Genomic DNA, 10454 nt, shown 5'->3' with positions numbered 1-10454 from the left:
AATCATATGCAATTCTCTGTGGTTGATGGCATTTATTTTTAAAATGTCCATATTTTTTTCTCTGCTTTGTTTTTCTCGTAGCCTGAAATAGAGGGGTCTCTGAAATAACATTATGACCATGACAGAAGTTTTCAGAGGAGGAGCTATACCAGATCCAAGGAATTACATTGGATTATATCAACCAACAGTTCTGGAAATACAGACTGCTAGAAAGCCAAAAACACAGCAGAAAAATCAAGCACAAATTTTGACAAAGGAGTACTAGGAATACTATAGGATACTATTATTAATCCAATTTCTTGTCCTTATTTCCTAATGCATTAGAAAGTTAATAGTAAAGTCACTGAATGGGGTCAATATGAGTCAGGTTTAAGCTGCCTGGAGTTTTTATTTTCTTTTGTATTTAGAAGAAAACTATGTAATTGATTTGACAGGAAGAAATCAAAACTGTTAACTGTTCCATAACAGAATTGATTTCATAAATGTCCTTCTCCAACTCAAGGTAAGGAAACTATAGCACATAAGCCAAAGTCTGCATTTGATTTTTATATTACTTGAGTGAGGACATCCTAAGTTCAGAAAACAGTTTCATGTTATTTTCTGCTAGCATATGCCATTCAGAATGGAGTTCTATTTTTGACTTTAAAAGACTGGAATAGTTGAACCATAATTCATATTGCCTAATTAAGTCATCAAACTGTCAAAGGGCAAAGATAATATTTGATCATTTAAAATCCAATAGCTCAAATGAATAGACTGTGACACACACACACACATACACACACACACACACTTACTATATATTTTTATTTCCAACTCATTGCTACCACAGTAGGCTTAAATTACTCACAAAGAGCATTATTTTAGTCTTTTAGAATCCTTACCTGAAAAACTAGTGTATCTCAACTCTCCACCAAATCCTCACATCTAAAGTCAATGGACAGAGATTATTATTAAAAGAAAAGGAAAGCCAGTAGCAGATAATATTCAATAGACATATCACAATAAACCAAACGTTCCCAAATGAGCACACCTCAATGTTACATATCATTTTTTTATGAAAATATGTTACATCGTATGTCCCAGCCTCAGTTATATCGCCCTTCACTGGCACTCTCTACTGGAGTAATTACTCTTGCAACTGCTAACAACTTTTTGTTAGTATAAGCTGCTCTCACAAAGCTTTGTTGTTATGTTTTTGTTTTGTTTTTAATTGTCTTTTACTCTAATGTCTCCTATATTTTCCTCTGACAGAGAAGCAGATATCACCAAATATAATTCCAAGCGTATTGCTGAGAAGCGTTCTACTATACTACATTCCATAATTTATTCATTCCTCTTTTGATAGGCATTTGAGCAGTTTCTAGGTTTTAGTTACTGCAAATAATATTGTAATCAACACTTGTATACAGGTCTTTGTGTGGACACCCGTTTTAATTTCTTTTGGTAAACATAGATAAAATGGTTGGATCATATGAAAGGTTAGGTTTAATTTTGTAAGAAGTGTCAAGCTTCTGCCAAAAGTGGTTGTACCATTTTATATTCACATTAACAGTGTATGAGAATTCCATTTCCCAAACACCTTCCTCAAAATCAATCATTTAAATTTTAGCCATTCTAGTAGATATGTAGTGGTTTTAATTTCAATCTCCCTTTTCACTAATGATGTTGAGCATTTTTCATGTGCCTCTGTCATTTGTAAATCTTCTTTAATTAAGTGTCTTTTCAAATATCTTTGCTCATTTTTGTAGGTGGTTGCCTGTCTGTCATACTATCCAGTTTTGAAAGTTCTTTTATATCTGTCTAGAGGTCATTTAGGCAATATATGTCATTTGCAAATATTTTCTACATAGTTTATAGCTGGTCTTTCATTTTCCAAATAGTTCCTCTTGCAGGGCAAAGTGGGTTAATTTTGATGAAGTCCAGTTTGTTATTTTGTTAGTAGATGGTGCTTTTGCTGTCATATTCAAGAAAGCATCCTGTAACCCAAAGTTTCCTTTTATGCTTTTCTGCATAAGTTGAGAAAATCATGGATTTTTCTTATTTAGTTTTTTAATGTGGTGAATTACACTGATTGATTTTCAAATATCAAATCAATTTTGTATTTCTGGAATAAACTCCACTTGATCACGATGTATTGTTCTTTTCACATATTTTTATTGTATTCAGAAACACTTTTCTTTAAAGTTTTTCATCCACACTTATGAGGAATAGCTATCTGTAGTTTTATTTTTCTGGTAATGTCTTAGTATCAAAGAAATATTTGCCTCATAAAATGAATTGGGATGAGGTCCCTCCTGTTTAGTTTTCTGGAAGAATTTGCAGAGAATTGGTAATATTTCTTCTTTAAATGTTTGGAGGAATTTCAGTGAAGGCTTTTGAAACCAAAGTTTTCATTGTAGGATGGTTGTTAACTGTAAATTCAATTTTTTTAAGATAAAAATCTTATTCTACTTATTTATTTTTTCCTTATTGAGTTTGGTGGTGTGTGTCTTTGAAAGAATTTGTTCATTTCACCAAGTTTTCTGATTTATTGGCACAATGTTGTTCTTAATTGTTAAAAACTGTCAAAGATTAGAGATCTTATACTACTTGCAAGCTAACAAGTTAGCCTGCCAGTGTTGATATAGATATAGTTATAAATATAGATACAGATATAGATATCTAGACAGAAGAAACAAGATTTTTAGGATAAGAGAAACCTTTTATTACTTACAGCAAAATAGCTAGAGCAACATTTAGCACCAGTTCCCTCAGCCCCTGTCTCTGTGTAGCAACATGAATAAAAGTCAGATATTTCTTGCACAGGCAGCACGGGTACATCACAGGAGAGGAGACTCAAAATTATGAGACTTGGAGTTTATACAGGTGCTCCTGGCACATATGACCATTCTCCCTTATGGAGAGAAAGAGGGAGTTTTATTTGAAATGTAAACAGATCCCTTCCAAAGAAGAAAGGGAAGCTCCTTTGTCTTTATTATTTTAGAATATAAGCAAATATCTCCAGGGGAGATAAGTCTCTACATCTCTGGCTTCCAAGATCTTTGTTATTCAAACATGCCCCCTTGGTTTGAAGCTCTGAACCATGCAGACACATGAAAATATTTATAGAGAACTGTATACACCAAATATTTCATTATTAAAATCCTTTCTTCAGGGGAGGCCATCCCTAAATCCATTTGGTTATTATATCAAGAGGTGATATCATGAGACTACTGTTATCTAGAGGATACCTAGATCTCCTCCTCTAATTTGATGAGAGGAACCAATTCAGGGATACATAATCATTTTATCTTGTGGTTCTTCAATCCGTAGGGAATTGTCACCATTTTTATATTCTCGAGTGGGCCTCCATATCTACTTTCCAGTCAGAAGAAGAGAATATATGAAAGGCCTGACTTCTTTCTCAAAGGATGGCAGTAGCCAGCCTCCAAAATAACCCCTAGTGAGTTCCATCTCCCAGTTTCCATGCCCTATTGTAATACTTTTCCTTGTTGAAGAGAGCTGACTTGTGTAACTGATATTATACTGTGGCAATGATGACATACAACTTTTGAGGCCATGTCACAGAAGAAGATATCATGGCTTCTGTCTTGCTTTCTTGGGTCATTTGCTTTGGGGAAAGCCATCTGCCATGTTATAGGGATACTCAGATGGTCACTTATAGGGTTCCATGTGGTGAGGAGCTGAGGTATCCTGCCAAAAGGCCATGTGAGTGAATCATCTTAGAAGTGAAATCTCCAGCCCTTGTCAAACCTTCAGATGACTACAACTCCCACTGCAATCCTGACTGCAACCTCATGAATGGCTCTGTATGATGTAAAACCATACAGTTAAATCAATCTAGAATTCAAATCTTAAAAACTGTATGAAGTAAGAAATAGGTGATACTGTGATTTTAATAAGAAATATATATATTTGGTCTTCACCCACTGTTCATGGCACAAAGCTACTAAAATCCTTGTAATTTCCTATGTAAGAGTCATAAAAGCATATTTTCTTATAATATTTGGTCTTTTGTCCTCAGTTCCTGAAATAGATTCAAAGCAATAATAGTGAATTCAGAGTCTTCTGTTATTTATTTATATAACAAGCCTCTTTCAGTTGTACATGAGCTTATATTAACAAGGTGACTTTTGGAAAGCTCTTAAATAACCTAAGGAAGAGGACTGGTTGCCAGGGTAACTAACCACGTCAATAGAGGATTGAGGTTGAAAGTTCCTCAATATCCAAGGAGGAGAAAGGCACTAGAGATTGAGTTCAACCACCAATGACCAATGATTTAATCAGTTATGTCTAGGTAATGAAGCCTCCATAAAACATAAAAGGACAGCATTTGGATTGTTTCCAAATTGGTGAATATGTGAAGGTGCTGGGAGAGTGTGGCATGTCCAGAGAAGGAATGGCAGCTCTGCATCCCTTCCCACATTACTTTGCCCTATGCATTTCTTCCATAGGACTGTTTCTGAGTTATATCCTTTTATAATAACCCAGTAATCTAGTAAGCACATTATTATACTGAGTTCTGTGAGCTGCTCTAGCAAATTTATCAGGTCAAAGGAGGGGATTGTGGAAACTTCCAATCTATAGCTGGTTGATTACAAGCACAAGTAACAACCTAGATTTGCAACTTGAATCTGAAATGGAGAGAAACAACCTTCCAGAACTAAACCCTTTGTCTATATGATGTGATAGTATCTACAAGTAGATACTGTCAGAATTAAGTTAAATTATAGGGCACTTAGCTGGTGACAGAGTGAAATAGCGTAGAATACTGGTGGGGGGGGTGCAGAGGAGACACACAGTAATGTGTGTTTTTCCCTAACAAAATGTTTATTACTCTTTTGGGTTACACAGCAAGACCTAATCAAAATAATAGAGTACATTATTTCCACTCACATTTCAATGGTGAGAATTTAGCTCCTTTGACCACATAACCAAGAGAGTCAAGGAAATGTAGTCTATCCATATATCCAATAAGAAAGGGAGAACAGCTTTTAGTGGAGAGCTGGCATTCTCTGCAAAACACATTCTAATATCTGGACATTATCTGATCTGTATCTCAGTTTCTACAACTATATTGTGGAAACTCAAATGCTAATAACAATTAGCTATTTCTTCCATAATTGACCTGGGTTAAATAGACTTTCACAAAAGAACTGAGGCCAGGAGAGAGGATTAAATTCTACTAGTATGATATCAGCATGGTACACAAATGGATGTGGAAGGAACAGTTCATAGAACATATGTGTAAGGGGGTGGATACTAGGTAGACAATTCCACAGAAAAACACTACATTTCTCAATAAATATCTATGGAATAAATGAATAATTAAATTGTATTTCTCTACAAAAGAATATTTAAATTATAAAACTTAATGGGCATGAGATAGATGTACCTATCATGACATGGAAAGAGGTCATGATAGGTCACTGAATAATATACAGAGATAAAGCAGATTATAGAATAGTCTGTATAAAATGGTTCAACTTATTAAAGAAATAAATATGAATAAATGTATATGCATGAAAAAGTTTTATTTTAAAAAAAGTCCCTCAAAATGTTAGTAATAGTTGTCTCTGAAGACATTCACTTTCTCTTTACACATTTTGTTATTTGAAAATTTTTTTGCTATCTACTTTATATACACTGCACTATTTAAATTGTTTAAAATAAATATATATTACTTTTAGAGAGATATGTAATACAAAACAAAAAAAAGCAGTACAAATAAATATATTCTTTGGGGAAAAAAAACCTCTCTCTCTAAAATGCTTCACTAATCTGTCTCTTTCTCTTCATGGCATGCTACTACTTTCTTAGTACAGTCCTCTGTCATTTATTATCTTGACCAGAATTCAACAAACTATTTCTGTTAAGGGTCATATAGTAAATACTTTATGCTTCTAGGCAATATGGTCTTTTTCACAACTCCTCAGTTCTGCTGTTGTAGCTAGAAAGCAACTATAGATAGTACCTAAACTAATAGGTATGGCTATGTTCCAATAAAACTTTATTTACTAAAACAAGTAGCAGGCCAACCTATGGGCATAGTTTGCTGCCCAAACACATAGACTTCAGAAATTGCTAAATTCTCTCTTTGACTCCAATCCCTTACACCATCCTCTACCATATCTTGCACTATTTCTATATATGTCATGTAATTTCTTCACATCCTACGTTTTTGTTTAATTTTCATTTTCCTGGAAAAGTCTTAGATTTCTGGTGACCTCAGATCATTTAAGACCAAAAATAGCCTTCACGGCCCTAATCAATAAAACTGACTGCTTTGCTCCAGTGCCTTCACAGTCTTTGTACATAGATTGATTGTCACCCTGTATTTTGACAATTTCCATCTGTGCCTCCCAGTCAGACATAGCATACCAAGAGGTCAGAGGCTCTGCTTTTGAATTCCTGGAATTTAACATAAGACAAAGCAGAGAGCAGGGATTCAGAAATGTTTGCTGCGTGAATAAAGAGAGAGAGGGAAAGGTATCTGTTTGGCCTCCTAGGCTTTCAAATTAGGTGCAGAAAATTGCTCCTCCCAGAAGTATTTTTTCCCTTCACAATCCAAACAATCAATACTTGGCAGCTTGGATCTTTCTTTTTTTCTTCCTTCTCATATTTCTGCATGATTTAAAGCCTAAAGCAAGTAAGACCATATAGCTAACATCAACTTTTTGATTCTAATTTGTTATCTGATCCAAAACAACACTCTAAGCACTAACAAGTAACATCATTCAGGGGATGGTTCATCTTTACCTTGTTGTCCTAGTTACAAGGATTTTCCCCAACCCAGGTTCACTATATGGTGAGACACCTGATTATGAGCAGTATATTTTTGAAAGGCTAAACAATATTTAGTGCATATGTGAATGACTCCCTAGGGCACAGCCTACAAGTTTGGAATGTGTCCCAGGTAGGCTTGGGCTTTATTCACAGAGCTTATACATAAGAAAAATCTTACCTCAGATACAATAAACTATCCAAAAGCCCATTATATTATTCAATTTAATCTCCAGTCCTCTAGATGGCCATTACCACCATTTTGTTAAGGAAGGGAAACTGAGGCTCACGGTTGATAAGTATCTGACCCAGTGTCAATAGTGAACAAGTGGATAGAGCTGCATCTCAAACTCAGCCCTTCAGATTTTAAATTGTATGTTCCTTCTTCATACATGACTTATCCTCAGCTTCCCTTGATTCTTAACATTTATACAAAAACACTTTGCATATAATTTAAAATGAGTTATTGTACTATCCAATCCAGTGCTAGAGCTTTTCCAGCTGACTTTCTGCTAAATAACATAGTTATGCAAACCACTGTTAAAAGGGGTTTTATGTTTGCCTGTTGAATATTTTTAAGGGTTTAAAATTGACAAGACAGTTTTAAGAACTACTATATACCGAATTTTGTTGAGTTGTCCCCAGATTTTGAGTGGCAGTGAAATGGACTAATCTGAGAAGATCTGCATATAAAGGCTATGTAAACATCCATCCATAGGCGAGGCAGGTTGGGGGACTGGACTTCAGTGGACCAACATGTCAGAGAAGGTTAATGTCAGTTACAATGATAGGAAAGTCAACAATAGATTGTTTCCAGTGTGCTCATCTCCTTATATATGTCTCTCTAGCTCCCCTCCCGCCCCCTTCTTGCTCCTCTTTCTTTTCTCCTTGCTTCTCACTGCTCAAAGTCTTTATGTGACCAAAATATGTTTTGGAGTATTTTCCTTAATTATTAAATGTTTTATTTTTCTTGTCCTGAATATTTAAAATAATTGAGTATTTTATATTGTACTAATATATAGTCAGTAGCCCTCTGTAGAGTTCCAAACACTGCTTTAACCAACTTTTTTATTCACTGGACTAAAAATTGCAATTAATCGAAACTGCACAAATTGGATTCAGGTTTTTCAAAAAAAAACTCTATACTACAAAAAAATTAAGATCATACATGGTTCCTAAGTATTCACAACTGATAAAACAGTTGTTTTGCATTCACTTGATGACATATTATGCACTAATTAAAATATTTAAAAATCATTTTAAATTTTTAAAAAATCTTTCAAAAACTTAAAATCTGAGCCCTTGACTACAACCAGGTAAAATTTTTGTAATTTTAAATGTTAAGAGAATATAGAAAAACAACAACAGCAACAAAACCATAATTCATAGATAGGCAGAAAGAAAGTCAAATGGTGAATTATATTTTATTTTTTGGTACTATGTTACTTGGGAGTTTAATTATGTTTCTTAAAATGAAATGTATATCCCTCACCTATACTTCTTTTTTTTAAGATTTTATTTATTTATTCATGAGAGACACAGAGAGGAGAAAGAGACAGAGACAGAGAGGTAGAGACACAGGCAGAGGGAGAAGCAGGCTCCATGCAGGGAGCCTGACATGGGACTTGATCCCGGGGCTCCAGGATCATAACCTGCCTGGGCTGAAGGTGACACTAAACCTCTAAGCCACCCAGGCTGCCTCTCACCTATACTTCTTGAGATTAATGCACAAGCTCATGTAATATAGTCTGTTTCAGAGTCATTACTGTAAAAATGTTCAGCTATTCCACTATAATACTTTTAAAATTAAGCATTTCAAAGAATCTGTCTTTGAGAAATGAAGCTATAATTTCATGTATCTAAAGAAAAACAAAAACAAAAAAAAAATAGTCTTTCCATGATATACATGAAAGGAAGGCATCACTCAATATATAGTTAGATTAGAATACTATATTTCAGGGAAATCTCTATCTATGACCTCCTAGTCAGCTCTGGTCTGCAACTCTAAACTTCTTCATTCTCCCAGAAGAACCAGTTTCATTTGGAATTCAGAATTTGTCTCTAATCTTCAGTTTTCCTGCCAACAACACCAAAAGACTAACTTTTTGCCCTTCTGCTTTCTGATATGTCATTTTTGGCTTTTAATTCAAATGCACTTAAATCCTCCACAAAATTAAATTCTGACTATGCATTCACTTACCACTTATTCCTTAAAAGTAGTTTTCTTTCCTATGACTTTATAGCAGCAGGTTGATAAAAGCCTGCTTACATGTGCAACTTTATTAAATTAATACACATTCAATGAAAACATTCAGATATGATTATTTTACTATTCATAATATGTAATTTATTTCCTTTGAGAAATCATTCATTCTTCTAATAAATAACTTCAATAAAACACAATGGCATAAGATTGAATACATGGATAGATTTTTTTCATTATGAGGAAATATAAATGCTTATTAAAAATACAGACTTTTCCCATAAGAAATTCTGAAGCATCAGTTCTAAAAAGATGAAGTAAAAGGCATTTTTATAATAGTATTAAAATTTGTGGCAGCTTAAACTGAAATAAGATTCTGGTATGAAAATGTTTACTTTTTATTGTTGATAACTTCAGATTCATTGCCACTATATTGTTTTCGCTGCTAGCTATGACCTAGTTTTCATTTGTTTTTATGCTCTATTTATTTATTTTTTAATCCTATGACAAAATACAAAATACTGAATGTTTTAAATAGCATCAAAGATTTTTATATTGACTATACTAGAAAAAAATCTTAGTATTAATGGATATAAATTTGGAGTGCTGACTCTGAGGCAGAAACATGCTTGGCAAATTCAAGGAGACAGGATGATGGCAGAAAAGAGAGGAAGGATGGGTGCCTAGAGAAGGTAAGGCCAAAGAGATAACCAAGGGGCAAGGCACAGGGCTATGGAGAGGTCTTTAGATTTTATTATACATGTAATGGGAAGCCATTATAGGTCTATGAGCAGGACAGTGATATGATCTTATTTATGTTTTCAAAGGCTCATATTGGCTGCTGTGAGACTACAGGATGTACAAGGTTGTTTTGCACCGGGGTGTAAGAAGTCGTTTGATTCTGGATATAGAAACCTACTGACTATACCCTTTACCAAGTTCACTATAGTGCTGGTTCCCCTCTAGTACAAAGTCTGGTATTATATTTAGTTGTCATGTCTATTTTGGCTCCTTTAATATGAAACATTTTCACAAACGTTTTTTTCTTTCATGGATATATTTTAATGTAGAAACAACTGATAGAACTGAACATTTATACAGATAGATTTGATGTGGACTCTTGGGGGGAGGTGAGGATGGCTCCAAGACTTCTGGCTTCAGAGACTGAATGGATCTCATTTATTGTGGTAACTAATGCTGCAGAGATGGCGGGCGGGGGGAGAGGCGGGAGGAATAGAAACCTCTAGGGAGGTGCCTTTTATGAAAGAGACTTCTAGTACTCATCCATATTTACTCTTCTGGACACATGGAGAATTACACTTCCCCACCACGGAGAGCCATATGAAACTATGTGAGCGGTTCTGGCTAACAGGTTGGAAGCTGAAATGATAGTATCACGTCCCAGGAGAAGCATTCTCTTACCCAGTCTCAATGATTATGGAGGCTGCATATTTCAGGTAATGCA

The sequence above is a fragment of the Vulpes vulpes genome, chromosome 1 (assembly GCF_048418805.1).
Source record: "Vulpes vulpes isolate BD-2025 chromosome 1, VulVul3, whole genome shotgun sequence".
NCBI classification, from domain to species: Eukaryota; Metazoa; Chordata; class Mammalia; order Carnivora; family Canidae; genus Vulpes; species Vulpes vulpes.
Note: the sequence above shows the minus strand (reverse complement) of the source record.